The following is a 19,490-nucleotide window of genomic DNA, read 5'->3' on the forward strand; positions in this document are numbered from 1 at the left end:
GGAAGAGCCCCGGGAAGGGAACGGAAGGAGCGCCAGAGCCCCGCGGCCCCGCCACATGTCACGGCCGGGCCCCGCCCCGCCCGTGCCCCATTGGCCCGGCTCCCGGGGGCCACGCCCCTCCCGCACGGGCCCCGCCCCCCGGCGGTGGCCCCGGAAAGGCCCCGGGAAGGGCCCGGGAAGGGCCCGGGGCAGGGGGCGGGCGCTGCCCGCGGAAGTGACGGGACCGGTGGTGCTGCGTGGGAACCGCCCGCGGCTTAACGCTGGAGGGGCGTCTGTGCCGTTCTGTCAGCGCACAGCGGCGAGGAGCTGTGCGCACACCGGGCTGTTTTCCGCACCCTGCACTCCGCCGGTGGTGGCGCAGCAGCGGGAGCGGCCCTGGCAGAGTTCCCGTTGATGCCGACCCGTTTTGCGCGCTCCCGATGCCGGGCTGGACCCGGCTCTGAGCAGCCTGGTCTAGTGGGAGGTGTCCCTGCCCGTGGCAGCGGGGCTGGAACGGGATGAGCTTTAAAGCCCCTTCCAACCCAAACCATTCTATGGTTCATTTTCACCAGCCAGCAGGAAAAAAAAAAAAAAAAGGACAAGTGTACTGGCTAAAAGCGTCTTGCTATCCCGGAGTATGAGAAACACACATTCCACCACAATCCAGACGTGCCTGTTCTCATGTAACCCCTACATGATGCAAGGCTTTGCTTTACTGCACACGCCAGTCCACTATCCTCAGCATTGCTTAAACAGAGATTGCTGCTGAAATAAATAGTAAATCAAAGACGATCGTTTTGTTGTTTTTAGTGTTAGTTTTAGTTTTGTTGTTGTTAGATTTATGGCAAAAGTTCGCAGATCAGCAGCCCCCAGCTGCTTGGGGCAAACCCTACCAGCAACAGAGCTTTGAATCTTTTATAGGCCACGTATTGCTCATGTATATACAGACACATTCGTGATATAAATATCCAAGCTGCACTCTGAAGTGTGGAGCTGGCTCTACGAGATGGCATCAGGGGCAGGACTTCAGGAAACCATAGATGCCCATTCCTGAGCAAGCTGAATTCAGCTCCTTTGGGTTAATTCCAGATTGCCCAGAGAGGCATTAGATACTGGAAGAAATTCTTTGCTGTGGGGGTGGTGAGGCACTGGATCAGTTCTCCCAGAGAAGCTCTGGATGCCCCGTCCCTGTCAGTGTTCAAGGCCGGGCTGGATGGAGCCCGGAGCAACTTGGTCTAGTGGAAAGTGTCCCTGTCCATGGCATGGGGGTGGGAACTGGGTGATCCTTTTAAGATCTCTTCCAACTGAAAAAAGAGCCATCAAAAAAACCATACAGAAACCAGCCTTGTGCACGCACTGACACAGTCCAGACTCTGAGATGCTTCATATAGTAACTGTACCATTAAACAGGTGAGGAAGGAATCCTTGTTCCTTCAAGTCATGTATGGATTTGTCTGCTACTGCTAATCTGGCCACAGATGAAAGTGATGCCAGAATCATCCACACATCCCAATGTAATTTTAGAACACAAAAATTTGCTTTTCAAAATGAGCAGTGAGGAGGAGGAGGCGGAGGAGCTGAAACCCTGGTCCATCAGTTAATTAAAAATAGACAAAATGCAAAGCTGGCATTAAGTAGTCCATTTAAAGCTTGTCTGTCTGTATACATTGTATAGATATATCATTCCATCATTCATGTAGGATACCAGCATTTACTGAAATATTCCCTCCCCTCCTTTCCAGAGGAGGAGGAAGGGAGAAGGAAGCTCTGCAATGAAAGAGAATTAGAAGAGACAGTTGAAGGGGGAGGGGGACTGTCTGCTGTAGAACAGATTATCTGGCAGGACCAAGCACAGTGGTGGAGGAAATATTGTGAAGCTGTTGAGCAAAGCAACAGCTTTGCTGTTGTAAATGTGGCCCTAAGGGTTGATGTAGTGGAAAACAAGCATATTTCTGGGAAAAACAGTCCCAGGAGAAAAAAAAAACGCCCATAGAGAAGTCCAGATGCGCAATGGGAAAGTACAGGCACTGACAAAAAGCTGGGATTGTGCAGCCAGAGAGAATGGGATGTCATGAACCTGCCCTCACTCGCCTGTCTCCCTGCAACACACGGAGAAAGTCAGCTGGGCTGTTTCCTTTGAGACAGCCAGAGAACAATCTTGAAGTCTTTGGAGATCCTTGCAACTTTACATGCTCGTGTGGAAAGCCAGGGTGCTAAGACATGCTTGCAAGAGCAGGTTTTCATAGAATATAAATGAGCTTTCAGTTGGTTTGCATTTATTCCAGATTGTCAGGAGAGTAGAGATTATGGGATATAACAAAATGCTATCAAAGGGTTTTGGGCAGGAAAGGAGATTTTAGGATATTAGTTTAAACACAAATGGCTTCAGTATAGTCCAGCCATGTCCCAGACATTAACCCATTCAGGGACTTTGCACTGGCTGAGCTGGAGACCAAAAGGCAGATCTGTGTTTAAGAAATAACACTTTTCTGTTTTATGAGCAGATGGTGATTTGAATAGGGAATATTTGCTCTTCTGGACTATTCAAATAAACATAGCCAGTTAATGCAAATTGAGGAATAGTCATACATCTCCTGTTATGTCTAAGAAAATGTGGAGCTACATTAAAACATGTAAAAGGTTGAAACTCTCTGCCCTATGTTGTAATGGCCCATTTTGTCCAGTGCCAAGAGAGGCTCCCAGCCTGCTTGGGAAGCTGTCCCCCCAGGGAAGCTTCATCTTTCCAGCTCTGTGTGTGGTACATACAAGCTGCTAGAACAGTTTTGACTTGGTGTGGGCCAGATTCACCTCTGGTATAAACTCCAGCCTTAATTAAGCCAAGAACCCATTTAGCCTGCTATTATTTTTCCTGATAACCATCTTCTGATGGAGGACATGCCTGTGCCAACTCCCAGGCTGCGATTAGGGAAGAATCTGGCTAGAACTGTTGACAATATGTTTGCATAGTACTAAATACCATTTAATATGATCTATAAATATTTACACTTGGAGGAAGAGATTTGCTCTTTGCATAGTTTGCATGCTGGCATCTGCCAGACTGAATAAATTACTAATGAAAATCACATTGTGAAAAAAAAATTCCATGATGATTCTTTGGAGCTTTTATTTTTAAAGACAGTGGTGTGATAAGGAAATACATTCCTTGAGAATTACATTCTCTGCAAAATACAGTGCTGGAATAGGCACTATTGCTCTGTGCAACTGAGGCAGCACAGGCTGCAGGAGCACTGGTTTTCCTAGGCCGACAGAAGAGACATTTTAGCTGAGAAATAGAGTCCTTCTTCTCCAGCAGCCCAGTGTACAATGGCTTGCTTTGGTATAACAATCTTGAAGGGAACTGGATTTCTTTCTGATCCTACATCTTTCCCAGCCCTGAATTCAGTCCCACAAAATCATGAGTCTGGCCAACTCTTCTAATTTTTAAGCCTTTTCAGAGCATTCTAGCTTCCTCAAGCAAGATACTGCATACAAATCTTGACTATCATTCTAAATTAGTTTTGGTGTATGTGAGAAAACATATGGAAATGTGAAACAAGTGCCCTTAGAAGTGATAATGTGGATAAACTTATCTAAATTTCACTGAGATTAACTCCTCATATTTGAGCTGAGGTGTTCCTATCCACTGATAGTAGTCACTTAAAATTTTTCATCATTAAATCCTAAAACTTCTTTTTAAACTTACTTTAAAGCCAAGACTCTTATGTGATTTGATTTTAACAATATACACCAAATTAAAGAATTGGTCACAAGCAGAGACCCATCTAGTTGATTGGATTTGTAATTGCTGTAAAGCACTAAATGCATGCAAACAGCTACAAATTATCTTCTCTGTGCACCCACAGAACATTACAACATTATAAGATTACTTGGGACCCATCAGGATGCTCCTGTTTATGTTCAAACTCCTAGAGCTGTGCCACTGGCATCACATTACTGCAGCTTTGCCATAAAAATGCATTTCCCACTCTGCCAGAAATCCTTCCTCTCAGAAGCCATGGGAATCTCTGAAGCACGAGTTAAACATACATTGACTCCTCACACAAGCAGCCTGAAAGATATTTCTAGCAGTGCATTGTCACATGTGCATTTACCTGACATTGTGGGGCAATGTGTTTCAATGTCCTGCACTCCTCTGTCTTTACTTAGGTGTCTTTCTGTCTCTTCCATCTTTTAACTAAGTCTGGCTGAAAATGGAGAGAACCTGGGACCAAAGAGAGCCACAAATCGCACAGGAGGTAGAGCAGAAAGGGGGTATCAGAAAACTTAAAATTGCTTTGGGGTCATGGCACAAGGCAGAAAGCAGTTCTTGAGAAGTTTTTAACCACAGCCCCACTTGTTTTGCCCTGCCAGCATGCTGCAGCCACGAAAATCTCTTAGCCAAGCACAAATGCATGCTTCATCCATGGAAGATGTTCTGAAGTCTGGATGGGAGTCCTGTGGAAGCTCACCTCTGGGCTGCAGTTGGCAGCTGTGGCCAGGTACAGACTTCTGCCATCCTATACCTATAGATCCTCTATATACCTATACATCCTGTGGGGTTATATAATAAACCAGAACTGGAGCTTGCCAGATGAATTCATTCCCAAGTGTCCAAATCCACTTTTGTGGGATTGCTGTGGGAATTGTTGTTGGCTGTCCTAGCATTTGGATTTCTCCTGATGCAGAGATTCCAACGTCACCACAAGGGGGAGAATGTGGTGTTTTCTGCTTCTGGTTTGTAATGCTCATTTGAGAGAGATGTGGGACTTTTCTCATGCTTATTGTACAGACACACGCAAGAGCTGGTCCTCACATACAAAACACCATTCTGAACGGGGGCAGACCGGCTTTGCTTCACTAATAGGGGTGGAAAACACTTGCATAAGTGAATTGATGGATATTCTCTAAGGAAAAGTGAAACGTGCTGTCCCTGGTCAGTGCAATCTGTCTTGTCCATACCAAGATTCTATGTACACCCTTCCTGGCATAGGTGTGACTGTCCAGGGAGGTAGAAGGGCTGGGAGGACAGATCAGAATGGCCACTCCAGGGATACAGCTGAATTCTCATGAGAGCTGCTGCTGACCTGGTTTCTGCTCCGCTCTGTTCAGCTCATCCATAAGGATTTCTGACTCACGCTAGAATGCTTTGCACCGGCTGCTTCCCTTTTCTGCAGAACAGCCTAAGCTGGTGGAAAGGATGTATTTGGGAACAAGAGGTAACCCTTCAGAAAGTAATGCTGGAAAAGCAACATAAGCAAGAATCCATACAGTGGGAAGAGTGGGGGTTTGGCTGGAGTGGCAGAGAACAGGGAACCACCATTATGAAAAGACAAAAAAAATTAATAATGACAGTAGTTACCAAATCTTTGCCTAGAGCTATGCCAGGGGGATTTTTAGCTTGAGAGATTAGGAGTGCATAAAAATAATAATCAGGAACTTAAGCCTATATACTTTATGCTGAAAGCAGGGGTTTTCTTGCTTGAAAAGATCATCAATAATAAGGAGTCAAGCTCAAATGCTACTTTCCCAATCGAATAGGTGGCAGACTGCACCACACTTGACTTTGAGTCCAACATATTCAAGTCAAACACAGGACTTTCTGCTTCAGTCCTCCTCCTCCTCCCAACACAAACCAGGATCTTGATCTGATGCCAAGAACATCTGAAGATTATATACAGGTGAATCCAGAACTGGATGAATACTCTGCAAATGTTGCTGTTGGTGTTTGTTTGCTTTATTTTCAGCCTGTGTGTTTAAAAGCTGTGCATTTGCCAATGAATTTTCCATCATTTTCTCTCTACTTGCCCCCTTAACAGCAGCCTCCACTGAGCCACCTTAGACAGGCATAGAAGGAAAAGGCTGTATATTTGCATAACCCAAAGAAACAAAGATCATCAAAGCAATGCCTTACAGTGCTGCTGTCAGCCTTGTGTCTGGTGGCATTTCTGCAAGTCACCTTTCCATTTCTGACCACCATCTTTCCACTCTAGGGTTTATAGCTGCAATATTGAAACATGAGGTGATCAGGAGCCTGCACAAATTAACTCAGTGTGGAGCAGATGTGGTTTTGATTTGTTGTGCTACAAAAGAAAAAAGCTGGTTATTTTAAGATAAAGCCTTTTGACTGGTTTCAGACAAATTCTGAGGTCCCTGCATAGAAAGAGGCACTGTATTATTACCAAGCTATCACAGTCTCTATCTGTAGATTTTGCTAAAAAAATAAAAACTTAGCCCAATCAAGCCACACAACAGTCTAAATAGTAGAAATACTGATGGAAGAACAGGGTAGCTGCTCTAATGATACAGCACATGCATGAACATCCCCATTTTAAACAGGGGTCCATGGAGGGTCCACAGGGGCTGGAGGACAGCAGAGCATGGTGCCAGTCTCCTCCTGAGATCAGGTACAGAGAGGGCAAGAGAGGGCAGTTAACCATTAGCAAACTTTCTGGTGCTTATTTTCCAAAATAATCATCTCCTTAGTGAGCTGAGACCTGACCACCAATGGTGCCATAGGAAGGTTCCCCTTTCCAGAGCCTGCAAGGAAGCAGAAAAGGGTTAAAGTATCTTCTGCTCACTGCTTTTTCTGCTTGATTAACCTATTGCCATCCTGTCAGACAAAATGAATGTCTTTGATAAAGGCCCACCCTCGTGCCACTTTGGTGACAGACCATCTCCTCCTGCTGCACCAGATCTCCTGCACATCTCAACAGAGCAGCTGCTAATAAGTACTTGGAGGCTGTCCAAGGAGCCAGTGTGATCTGGGAGCAAGCTGGCAGGGGAGCCTTGCCCAGTGCCCACCAACTGCTGCACATTTCTGAGACAAGATGGGATGTGTTGTGCCTGTCCCACCACTGCTCTGCAGCATTGTTCTGAGACAATCTGAGTTTCAGATTGCAACTTGTGCTGCTTGCAAGGTTCCCCATGCTTCTGGGGACACAGAAAATGGGCCTCCATTGCTACCCACACTCCCAAAGAGCACTTCACGCAAACAGTGCAGAAGAAGAGACTGTCACCACCTACTGCTTCTGTTACCTTTCCTTCGGTTTGGTGCGTCCTTCCCCTTTGCTCCACAGTGATACCTTCCGAACTAGCAAAGTGCTTTTCAATGAACTTCCAAGTGCTTGATCTTACAGCTGCACTACATTATCTGGTCATAGCAGTGTCTCTTCTGCCTCTCTAAAACTGACAGAAAGTGTGCACTACCTCCATCCATACAACTAGGTCATTTAACTCTGAAACCTAGTGGTAATCACTTCAAAATATCAGTTGTTTAGAGGTGGCACCCATTTTCTTACCCTGAAACCACACTGTCGCAGACATTTTTTCACAGAAATCCTTTCTTTCAGATTTCTGCGTCTTCTGGAGGGCAGAGGCCTCAGAAGAGAATGTAAACCATTGTTATCAGCTGCTGTAGAATGTAATAGAATACACCTTGATTAGCTCATGCTTCTGTGTTTATAATTAAGGGCCAATCACAAAGTACAAGCTGGGGACCGAGTCCCTGGACACAACTTTGTTATAAATTCTTTCTTTCTATTCTTAGCCTAGCTAACAGCTCTGCAACTTCTCTCTCTTTATTCTATTTAGTATAGTCATAATGTATTATATACCATAGATCAATAAATCCAGCCTTCTAATCAAGAAACAAAATTCACCGTCTCTCTCTCACCCAGCAGCGACCCACTCAGGTCGCTGTAGTACCACACACCCAATAATGGTAGAAAAAGTAGAAAAGTTTCCAAAAAACATACACACTAAAGTACATCCATGTGCCCAAATCATCAGTGAACAGATATGTGTCTTCTTTGGCCTCACATCTTTTACTTCCATTAAGATGACAGACTTGATGTGAATGCAGAATGTGGTGCTGCCTAACAGAACAGCCAACTACAAGTATGCAAAATGTCTGTATTAATGGGGCAAGAGATCTGTTGCCCTTTATAAGCATAAGTGTTGCTTTCTAAATTGTACTAAAATATGTGTTCTTATGCTAAAAACACTCACATTCACTATACCAGAGATCGCCATCTGTCAGCATTCATGTTCAGGTCTTCAGAGAATCTCCCTGAAAACAGAAAACAACCACTTGGCCAGCACTGACTCTTGCCAGCCCTTGGAGATCTGCTTGTCCACAGGGCAAATAATTGGCTCTGTCTTGTGTATATGCAGAAACTCAGTCATCAGAGACCTCACCCTGATCATCTCTTTTTCATGTGGCCGTCCTGTCTCTGAGGTCTTTCTGCTCATAACCAAGTTTAAAGTACCCTTGCAATGGCTATTCCTGTTAGCTGCTTGGACATAAATGTAGAGCTAAGACCCTCCAGACAGAACAGCATGGAGGAGAGGTGGCTTGTGGTAAATGTAGATTCATGGTCTCCAAACATTTTTGATCTTGCATACCACTATCAGTAAAAAAGTTTTGGATAGTTGTGTGCACCCCATGATGTGCACACACCCCACTTTGGAGACCACTGATCTAGTCAACAGCTAAACTTCCCTGCTTGTTGGTCTGGGCTGACCCCTTTTGTAGTCTCTATTTCCCAAATCAGGAGTGTGGAAACTCCTTTGGTCCAGGTTTGCTCTCCAGCAATGCAAATTGCCTCAAAGGATATTTGCTAGATGAGAGATGGAATCCACTAAAAAAAGAATTAAGGGTGTTCTACTGTGGAAGGGGAGGGAAAAAGAGAGTTTAAGCAGGAGCTCTTGAATGGCTCCCTGAGAATGAGTCTTACACCAAATTCTACCCAGTCTCTTGCAATGGGTGCATAGTGGTACTCAGAATAAATCTGGTGCTCTTGTAAGAAGATAGAGGATAGAGAGGGAAGAAAAGGATACAAATAATATAAATAATCACACTGTACCATCTGACAGCTGTGCCTAAGGGGACTCCAATACTTCCAGGTGGTTTAATTCTGCACAACTCCTTGCAGATTCCAGAGAAATATCTTCCACCATCAGTCATATGGCTTGGGCTGGATTAGTTGGCCATAGGCACATTCAGTCTGAGTACTCTTTAGTGTAGTAATGTGGAAGGACAAACTCCAAGTAAGGGTTTCATCCTAAGCTGACAAGAAGTAATGTAGAGGACAGAAAAGTACAGGCTGCATCTTGGATAGCAATGTGGTGAAGGTGATGAAACACAAGCTGAACACGATGAAACACAAGCTGAACACAGATATATGGTGCCTTGCAAAAAACTTCACAAAACCAGCTAATACAGCTTTAGGATGAGTTAACAGGAGGTCTCTGTTGGTGCAGGGGGAAAACTCTGTTTTGTTGAGTACTAAGAATTAGTTTTGGGCTGGCAAAAGCCATGTAGAATTGATCACTCTTGAGGAAAGGGGAGACACAACACAAAGTTGACAATTTGAAAGCTTCCTTTCTTGCCTTTTAGTCTCATGAACGTTCCTCTCTTGGAGAGGAAAAAATTAGAGCAAAGTTACTGGTCTCTGTGTTTCCCGAGCTCCTTTCTCTGTGGATAGTAACCCAGATCAGCAGCTGCTAGGTCCTTCGGGACAGAAACCTTAGCCAGACATTTCATGCCAAGAGAAAAAGAACAGCAGGTGAGAAGAGAGCAGGTGGCTTGGGAGCTTGTCTCAAAGATCTGTGTACCCTGGAGAGCTGTTTATAGGAGGAACACAGGAAAAGGAACCTGGGAATTATTCAGGGCTGGCAACTGGCAATCAGATGTAAAGTCATGAGTCATATCTCTGTGTTAGGCACCTCCTTGGTCTCATCAAAAGTGAGAAAGAGAGGACTCAATATCCCTGATACTGCAAAAGCATAGAAAAAAGCATAATCACATCAGGGAAAAAAAGCCCTTGAGCAAACAAATATCCTTATAGGCCTTTTTTTGTCTCTCAGCATGAAGCAATATGGCCACATGCCACTCCTCTGCTCATTTGGTCGTCAGAAAGAACCCAACTAGAGGAAGTTTCTTCACTCCAGGGAAAATGTTCACATTTGTTGGCATAGAAAAGAATGCAAACAAACCCCTGACACTGCAGAAGGTTGTTAGTTCCCCTTTATCTGAGGCTGCAGCATGTTATTTGAATTAATAAGGCAGTGGGTGCAGTCCTTCTAAGCCCTGAGTGGTTGCACAACTCATTGAGCAACAACATAACACAGTGAAAAAATCTGCCATTGCTGGCCCCTGAGCTCAGTGAGTGAGGTCTGTGGCCCTCCATTTGTTAATGGCTGCACACAGTCACTGGTTTTCCTTACACCCTAAAGCCACATCAAACCTTCAGCAGTCCAGGCAAGTAAGGCAATACTTTGGGCAGTTCACACTGTTACCCAAAAGGCCAGAAAAAACTTCCCAAGTTTTTAGCAGATCACAAACCACTTTTAGTAGTTTGTGACTTACCTACAGTAACATATTAACTCTGGTTCAATAGGTTAGAGGGCAGAAGGGGAAATGAAAACTGGAGTTCCCGCAAAAGAGGGCCAGCACCCTTGAAAGAAATAACTACATTTCAGGGATCATATTCATGGATTGCAAACACAGCTTGCAGCCTTCCCTTTGAAAGGGCTAGAGCCTCTAAAAGAGCCAGAGAAGACACATGCCTCCAGAAAGGAGAATGACCTGATGCAAAAAACAGGATTATTCAACATCCTTCCTGACTTCTGCTATCTTGAGGTTGACTGCTTGCTAGGTGCCAGGAGACATTACTCACCACAAGAGAATTTGTTAATGAATAAGGTTGTTAATTTGCCATATTTTTTGCAGATGTGCTTTCACATTGGTTTCATTTTGCCAAGAGTTTGATTTGTGAAGCTGCTTTTTTCCTTTTGGTTCATGTTGAATTTCATTTGAGCTGGTTGCCACTGCATGCACTGAGGGTACTTGTCTGGATGTGAAGGTGCATTTATGCCATCAGAGTCTGTCCCTCTGGACACACTGCTGATGTTGCTTCTCACGAATTTCCATTTTGCCTACATGCATTGCTGCAGGCTGCATCCAGCACTGACAAACACGTTCACAGCCCCTTTATTCCCAGCCCAGGGAGGTGCTGCAATCCTAAAGCTGGTGGTAGAGCCCAGAGTCAAAAAGGCCTTGGAATAATGAGCTCCCAGCATGGTACTGAGGAGCTGAGAGCAGCAGCACTGTCTGTACAAGTGTGTCAGAGGGGTGCTGAGTGGTGGCTGGTTGGACCAGCTCCTGCCAGTAAGATGCAGGAAGGCAGAGCAGAGTTACAGTGGTGGTGGTTCAAGGGTTTGTTCAGGATGGGAGGGAATAGGAGAATCCTAGTCTGGACCTGTGTGTGAGAAGATGGGCTGATTTTTTGAAGGGAACAAAGCAATGCTATTTTATCCACACTGAGAACCTGTATTACTGCGCCACTACCTCAGCCAGCCCTGCAACATATCTGAGCAATGTGAATAGAAAACACAGTGAGCTAATCAGGGATCATTTCATCCAATAGGATATCATGGATCTTATGTAAATTACCACAGCAAGAGTACTTAGACTGTCTGCTAATCTATGCACATTGTGCACTCTGGCAAAGCAGCCACAGAACTGACCCAGAAGAGGTTCCCATTCCAATCACTCCTTTTTAATCCTCAACTACATATTTGCTGCTCTGGCTCCCCCTTGAAGTGAAGTTTAAAGTTGTACTCTCCAGAGTTGCTAGGGCCCATGGGACAGAACTCTTGTGTTCTCTGTTGCTGAGTTCTGAGGAGTTGAGGCTGTAAGGAGCCAGGATCTCATCAGTGCTTCTGCTGAGGAAGAGGAGATGCCAAGCCTGTAATCTGTCATGAGGCAGAAGGGAGCCACACAAGATGCCTGTTGCTCCAGGAGTCTCCAGAACCAGCCTTCCTACCTAGCTTTTTATCTGTCTCATCACAGCACCATCAGGATAAATACACACCTCAGGAGAAAACCATTTATTGCTTTATTGAACTGCCTCTAGGGACTGATGTTGCTTTTGCCTTCTCACACATCTCTGCATTATTAATCAAGATCACCCACATCAGAGCAGTCAGGAGCCCTTAGGAGGAGGAAATGCAGGAGAGGAACCTTTCAATATTAACTCAAATGGTTTGGACCTGAGTTATCTGCAGCATTGCCAGCTCTGGCTATTTTGCAATCATGAAATAGGGCTTTCAGATGGTGTATTTGCAGTTTCCTAATAGTGACTTAGATACCTGAGCTTTCATCCACTAGCAATAGGACAGATTTATAATTCTTAGGATCAGAGAAAAAAGCCTAAGAACAAGCATACCTTGTAGCCTACAGTAATCAGCAGAGTGCTGTGTTTTTAGGAAAAAACAAACCCATAGTATTTCAAGATGTTTCATGTTCAACTAGTGCATATTATGCTTATGGACACTCTCTCCATCCCCCAGCTTTGCTCTTCCTTGAGGAGTCTGAACCTTAAAGCCACTTCTTGAATCTCCAGCCAGATTCTCACTGAGCAGGTAGAACACCTCCTCCCAACCTATTTGTTCCACTATCACTGCCAAAGAGCAGCATCCTTGCTTCACCACCCAGTGACAGCTGAGCTCAGCCTTTTGTCATTCTGTCTGTATCCAACAACTTTCAATGGTCAAGTAGAGCAGAGTGAATTGATATGTAATTAACCCCTCTTGGTTAGCCACAACTTATATTAGAAGGTATTGGCACTCCTTGGCAATTTCTGAGCTCACAGTGACATAGCAGGGCTGAATGCCCCAAATCTAACAGGGATTTACAAATTTTATCTGCCTTTGCAGCTTGTGTCCTGGGGTGTAGGTTGTGGGGTGTCATTTTGCTGAGGAGATCTAATCCCTTGCTGAAGGCTGGCAGGAGGAGTGACCATTTTACCATGGAAAGCTAGGCTAAATGGACAGCTCTCCCTCTTCCCCACAGGTTTGGTTTCTGATCCAATGGAAGGCAGTACATATTACATCAAAATCTGGTGCTTCTTTTGCAGCTGTTTCTCCCTGACTCTGGCAGTCTTCATGCACAGCCATGCATTTCAGATGTGTAATGCAGCATGTCTGTGTGCCCTAGAGGGTGCTGGCTCCTGCCAATACCATTCCATACGGGCTTATTCAAGTGTAAGAGAGTCCCAGATTTCAGCCCTAGCCAATGAGCATTTCTGTTTCCAAGTGAACTTTTCAAATATTTCTTTTGATTTGGGGATGACAGATGGTCTGCTCCCATGCTCTAACTCCCCAGACATCTAAGGAAACAGTAGCAGGTAGATGAGGTTCAGAATTTACCCTTGCAAACCATCTGAGTCAGCATCAATGCAAAAAAAACACATCCCAAATCAGCTAGCAAGGTCCTCCCTCAGGGCTGGACTGCAGTGGCTGCCAAAGGAAAACAGAATGGCTTGAAAGTCTCCAACAGCACTGTCAAACTTGAGAGCAAGGACACAGAGCAGTGGACATCCTGACTTCACCCTTTGCCTGCCAACCTCTTCCTTCTCTGCTATTCACAGCAGATGTAGATTTAGCATCAGCTGGCAGGAAAAAAGTGTGCAGACTATATACAAGGTCAGAGATTCCTGTATTTCCCATGATCTTAAGCTGCAGAGTTTTCTTAGGCTTCATCATTTGCTACTGGAACCACTGCCTTTAGTACCGTGTAATAGCTATTGCCACTCCTTCTTAAGGAAGTTTTCATTAATGGCAATAGCTACAATAACAGACAACTTTTTCTGGGCATCTTGGGTTGCAGCATTTGCTGCTCAGGTTATGAAGGACAACTGACTGCTGGAAAACTGCCTAAACAGAGAGGCACCTCACAGGGGAATCATGCAGAGTAACATGCATGTTTTTTTCACTGCAGAGTGTTCTGTATTCACACTTCTGGGTGGAAATAAAACAACCTTGGCCTCCTAACCTGCATCATATTCTCGTTTTCTCACTAGTACACTCAATGACAAAATGTCCTCTCTTCCCTTTAAATCTGATCACTTGCTGTGATCAGAAATAATTAATGCTATCTCAAATGGTGTTTATATAGATTAAAAATCCCCTTGCAAATTCACTTCTTACACCCAAGTTTGCAGGGCAGGGGTCCATTTGTGTCAGTCTGAGACTGATTCATTGCTGCAGGACCCCATTGCTGGAATTGCAAGCCCTGTACCAAGGGAATCAGACCTCTCCCTTTCCACTGCACACCAGTGGGGATTTGTACAGCTGCACGTACCAGGCAGCTACAAACAAAGCCCAGGGTGTGCTGCAGGTAGGAAGAGCTCAGCTGACACCATCAGGACTGCTGGGGCAGGATAGGTGAGCACAGGATCTGCTCAGACCTCAATCCAAGCTAGGGGCCAGGAAATTTCTTGTTAGGAACACGCAACAAAGGAAAAAAATAATTCTGCACGATTATCAAGAGTGTTAGATGGAAATGAGAGGCAAGAGGGGGAAAGATGCCAAACCGTACGTAAGAGTGGTGGCTTGCAAACTGCTGTGAAAGAAGGGGTCTCCAGGAGGATGCGCTAAGTTTTGCTTTCCCGGGGGGGTACTTTATCCCACAAAACCCTGTAAAGACAGCGAGGACTTGGCTGCTAACCGAAAAGGAAGGATAAGGCAGGAGAGGGCGCCACTGGTTTGCTGGCATCTCCCACGTCAGCTGGCAGGCTTTGCTGTTCCCTGCTGACACAGATGCAATCCTGACTGAACTGCCTCCACCAAGCGCGGCGAACTCGGGATGAAGTGGACGGCAGAGAGACCTGAGCGAGACATGCTAGAACTTCTGGAAGGGGCGAGAGGCGCTGTAACATCCGCTGTGGGGTGTTATCCCAAGGACACATTTCTCCTCACGCACACCCCAATCCCGGGCTGGCTTCAGCCCAGAGCCATCCCATAAAACAGGCTTGTGGTCGATGCAGCACGGAGCAGCTGCGGCTCTGAGGCTCTTGGGTGTGGGGTTCACACAACACCCACTGTCCCCTCTGCATCCCTGTGTCGCCACCTTCCTTCCTCCTGCCCATGGCTGCGGGAAGCAAGGCGCAGCCTGGGCACGAAGGGAGGGAGGAGGCAGCATGGTGGGCAGATCCATACGGCTGCGAGTCCCTTTGTGCTGCCACTTCCCACTCACGCTGTGACAGCTCGGCTCAAAGTCCCGCCAGGCTGATGCTGCTGGAAGGGGGGAGGAGGGAACAGTGCCGAGGGATGTGCAGTTCATCCTCCCGTGCTGCAGGACGGGTCTGTGCCCAGGAGGGCAGCCTTCCCTCCGGGCACGGGAGGAGCGGCGGGGCTGGCTCTGGGGAGGGAGGAGAGCGCTCCTTTGCAAACGGGGTGTGGGACTGCAGGACTGCTTCTCCCTACTCGGGGCGCACCAAAGAGCTCACATGCCGCATCACACACCGGCTGCACTCAGGAGCTGCTGAACTGCAGCAAACATGAGCACTGGGAGCAAGAACTAGAGAGATCCGGACAGGGAGGGCACTGCAAATAGTCCCCGAGTCTCCTTGCAAAGCGCCAGGCCCGTTCTGCAGAGCCGGCGCTGGCACCGTGGCAAAGGCACCGCTGGATGGGAGGGCTGCAAGGGGAGGGAAGGAAGGAATGGGGTCCAGCTTGGAGCTGCATGGTGGCTGGGACTGAGCATGGAACAAAGCCCAGCAGACAGCCAAGCTAAAGGAGGAAAAGAGGGATTTTCCTGCTCACCAATGCAAGGCAGGAGGCCTCTGCATCAGGCAGAGCTCTGGAGAGGACCGAAGGTTCCAGCCACTGCAGGAGGCTTGGAGGGAGAGAACAGAGGGGCTTTTCTGCTAAGGAACTGTGCCACCGCCTGACCACTTCTCCTCACCCACTGCAGCCTACTGGTTGTCCTCACCATCTGCAGGGCACCCAGGGGCCCTCCTCAACGAACTGCTTCTTTGGCTCACTCTCAATACCAGCCTGACCCTTTAAGAGCAACGATGTTGCTTCCTCTGAAACTAGAAAACTATTCCAGGTGAGAAAAAGCCCAGTGTGACTGCAACATGAATGTTTCAGAAAGGATACCCAGCCCTGGTGTTTTTCCCCTTGTAAAGAAATGCAGCAGCATCTCCCAGCTCATCTCTGCTGTCTCCCCTCAAAACCTGCAGGTGCTGTGCTATTTTCAAGCTGCATTTCTTTCCCTGCTGCTTGGTACCACCTCACCTCTTTCCCTTCCACCAACAATTCTTTCAAAGTGAGGGTATCCAGGCAGCACCTGGGTGTGTCCCAACCTGCACACACTCTGCCAGACCAGCAGCACAACACTGGCATGGGAGATCCAGCAGTGTAGGAGTTAAGCTATTCTGTTCTGGCTATCCGGGTCTCTCCCTCCCATCTTTTCCCATGAAATAATCAGCGGGTTTTAGCCTTGCAGGCATGCAGAGAAGATCCAGCTGCTCTTGTGCAAGCAGGAGTATCCTCTAAGCTGCTGGGGACTGGCTGTCTGAAGGAATAATATCCAGGGACACATTCAGAGTTGAAGGGTAGAATTGAAAGAATAAGCAATTGGAGAGAGAGCAGAGGGGTGCAGCTTATTCCAGTGACCTTTAACACTGAGGCCAAGGTCTCCGTGTTTGTATATCCTGGTGTTTTAGGGCCAGGATGGATTGTTTTCCTGAGGCTCTGACTTTTTTTTAAAAAAGCAAACATATAAAGAAATACTAGTTTTTTTGTGGAGGAGATAAGAGCACAGCTGAATGTCACTCTCTGTCTCAAACGAATTTCCCTGGCTCAGGAGATGGGTGGCATACAAGAACATGGACTGAAAAAGTGCATTTTTCAGCATCAGGTCATAGCAAGCAATGAGATGCTGTGGGACTTCTTCTGCCTAGCTGGTCTGGCAACCAGCCAGGCTGGGATAAGGCAAGAGAGACCATGGTTTCACAGGGCTGTTAGCTGTCTTTTGTCTGAAAAAGGCCAGTAGTTGCAATAATAGAGAGAAGCATCTGCCTGGGTACCTCCATCCCTTTCCCTCTATGCCATCAAGTTATAAAATCAACTCATTCAAAGGCAGAGAGAAGACAGCCTGCTACCTGTCCACTGCATGTTTGCTGACATGTCAAAGCACACAGAGTTTGCAGCCTTCTGTGCCCACTGAAATAATGAAATCAGTAGTTCAGACGGCATAGAAGAAATTAGAAAAGATAACTAATTTCTGCCTCCTCTCATAAAAAAGCTCAGAGAACTCAAACAAAGGCAAGAGACAACAGATTCATAATGTTCAGGGGGAACAGGAGCTTTTCCCATGATGTGTATTGACACTGCAGAACTGCCCACAGCAGAATGTGTTGGATTTTGGACAGGAAAGGATGGACAGATTCAGGGCAGACAAAGGCACCATAAAATACAGAAACCATGCAGTGGTGGAGACTGTGAAAATCCTCACACTCTGGGCTTGACTTGTTCTTGGGCTCTTCTTCATGTATGTGCAATTGCCTGCTGCCAGGAGGCTCTCACTGTACCATACCCAAGACTCACAACTTTTACAACTGCTCATTTGGAGCACAGACACAGAATTATCATGGTTGGAGAAGACATCTAAGACCGTAAAGTCCAACTATTCACCCAGTATCTGCCATGTTCTCCATAAACCATACCCCCAGTTGCCTTTTGAACACTTACAGGGATAATGATTCCAAGTCTTCCCTTCTTTCAACACCTGACCATCCTCTCAGTAAAGAGATTTTTCCCAATACCTAATTTAAACCTCCCCTGCATGATTTGAGGCCATTTCCTCTCATCCTGTCACTGGCTACCAGAGAGAGGAGACTGAGCAGCAGCCCCCTACAACCTCCTTTCAGGTAGCTGTAGAGTGACAGCTATAGAACTTAATTGATCCAACCAAGCCCCACACACGGCCTCTGCCCAGGGGCCCATTCACATTCATCCTTGGCCCCTCAGTCCTGTCCTCTTATACATTGTGGGAGTAGGCAGAAGGCTGAAAAGCAACCAGTGAGTGTCAAACTCACACCATAAAGAGCAAATCCAGGGTAGTTTATGAGGGTAACAGGCCCCTGAGGGGGAGGAGAGCTCTGCAGCTGAAACCACAGCAAGATTTGTCTGTCAGTCTGAAATTAGACACTAGGGCAGAAAGACTGGCACTGGGGGCCCACACTGCTTCTGTATTGGTAAGGGACACTTCACAAGGGCTGGATTTCTTTACTTGGGCAGTTTCATTCTCCTGCCTAGCTGGATGACCTTTCTCCTGTAGGGATGGTGTTTAGCAGAAGCTAAAAACTGCTGTTTTGTTTTGAGTTGAGGGGTCAGCTACATCTACAGATGCTATTTTGTTAGAAGGTGCCTGCATGGTTTTAGACTGACCTCAGAGCCTCTAATCTTGCTAAAAGTACCTGCTGCACTCAAGTAGGCTGCTGGAAATGCCAAGGGGGTTGGAACTGGTTGCTCTAGCTTCACTAGGGCATCCTTGAGCTGACAGCCTCAGACCTCTGTCAGATGCTCCAGCTGCAGCACCCAAATAAAATGACCAAGTCACCAAGGCACATGGAGCCAAGGCACAGCAAGAGTGCTGGGAGATCCCCCATGGCTCTGGATGGCTTGTGACCTCTTTTCAGAGTCTATTCTCCCAGATCTTAGTTGAAAATACAAATTGATGAAGTGTTGACAGAAGAAAATATGGTTGTGGGTTTTTTTCTCATCAGTCTCCTTCAAATGAATCCTCTTGGCATCTGTTCTGTTACAATGGTATTAACTCACCCATTTCTGCATCACTTCAGAGGAAAAGCCTGGTGGTACTTCGCTTTATTTGTAATGAAAAAAAGACCAAGCTGAGGAAAAAATACTTCATTGCTCATTCCCAAAAATATAAAGGACAAGATTTCAGGCCTTCTTTTTTCAACTGATTTAAGCCTTCCCCATCATCCAAAAGAGCACATCCCCTTTTCCCATGGGGAGCTGACCTCTCAGGAGGAGGATAGAGTTGTTCACACAGCTGTTGCCTTTTGTTACCAGTCCTGTGTGGCTGAATTACAGCTGTTTAATTAGCATTTGCTCCAGAATTTGGGCCTACCAGTTCCCCAGAGGCTAAAATATGGATTATCTAAGGCAAGGAAAGAAGTGAGACTTGTGGGGTTTTTTACTGGAGGACTGGGAAATTGGCTGTTTGCAAAACTCAATCATATCAGCATGACACACGAAAATTTTGTAAAAACTATTGGCCACATGACAGTTTGAACCCCATATCCTCCTTGGAGGATGGTGACTGAGCTGGAGAGGAATCAACAAAATCAAGAGTCCATTGACTGGCATCACCATTAATTCAACTGCTCTCTGAGATAAGGAAAGGGTATTGTCTTGGCCTTAGCCAGGAGAGAATTATGAATGTTTACAAATGCATCTCTCCATGGCTGTCACCACCTCTCAGCAAAAATAATAGCAGAAATAGAAAATATCCTTCAAACAATGGCAGTGAAGTGATTAAAAAAAAAAAAAATCTTAGCAGGGCTGATTGTGGTGTCCTGGCAGCATTCCTTTGGAATTTGTTTAATAAAGGCTTTAAAGGCTTTTAAAAGGCTGGGCTGGCAGTATACACAGCTCTGGACTCACCAACCCACCCCGAAATGGAGGCTGCC

This window comes from Melospiza georgiana, chromosome 6 (genome assembly GCF_028018845.1).
Source record: "Melospiza georgiana isolate bMelGeo1 chromosome 6, bMelGeo1.pri, whole genome shotgun sequence".
In the NCBI taxonomy this organism is placed as follows: domain Eukaryota; kingdom Metazoa; phylum Chordata; class Aves; order Passeriformes; family Passerellidae; genus Melospiza; species Melospiza georgiana.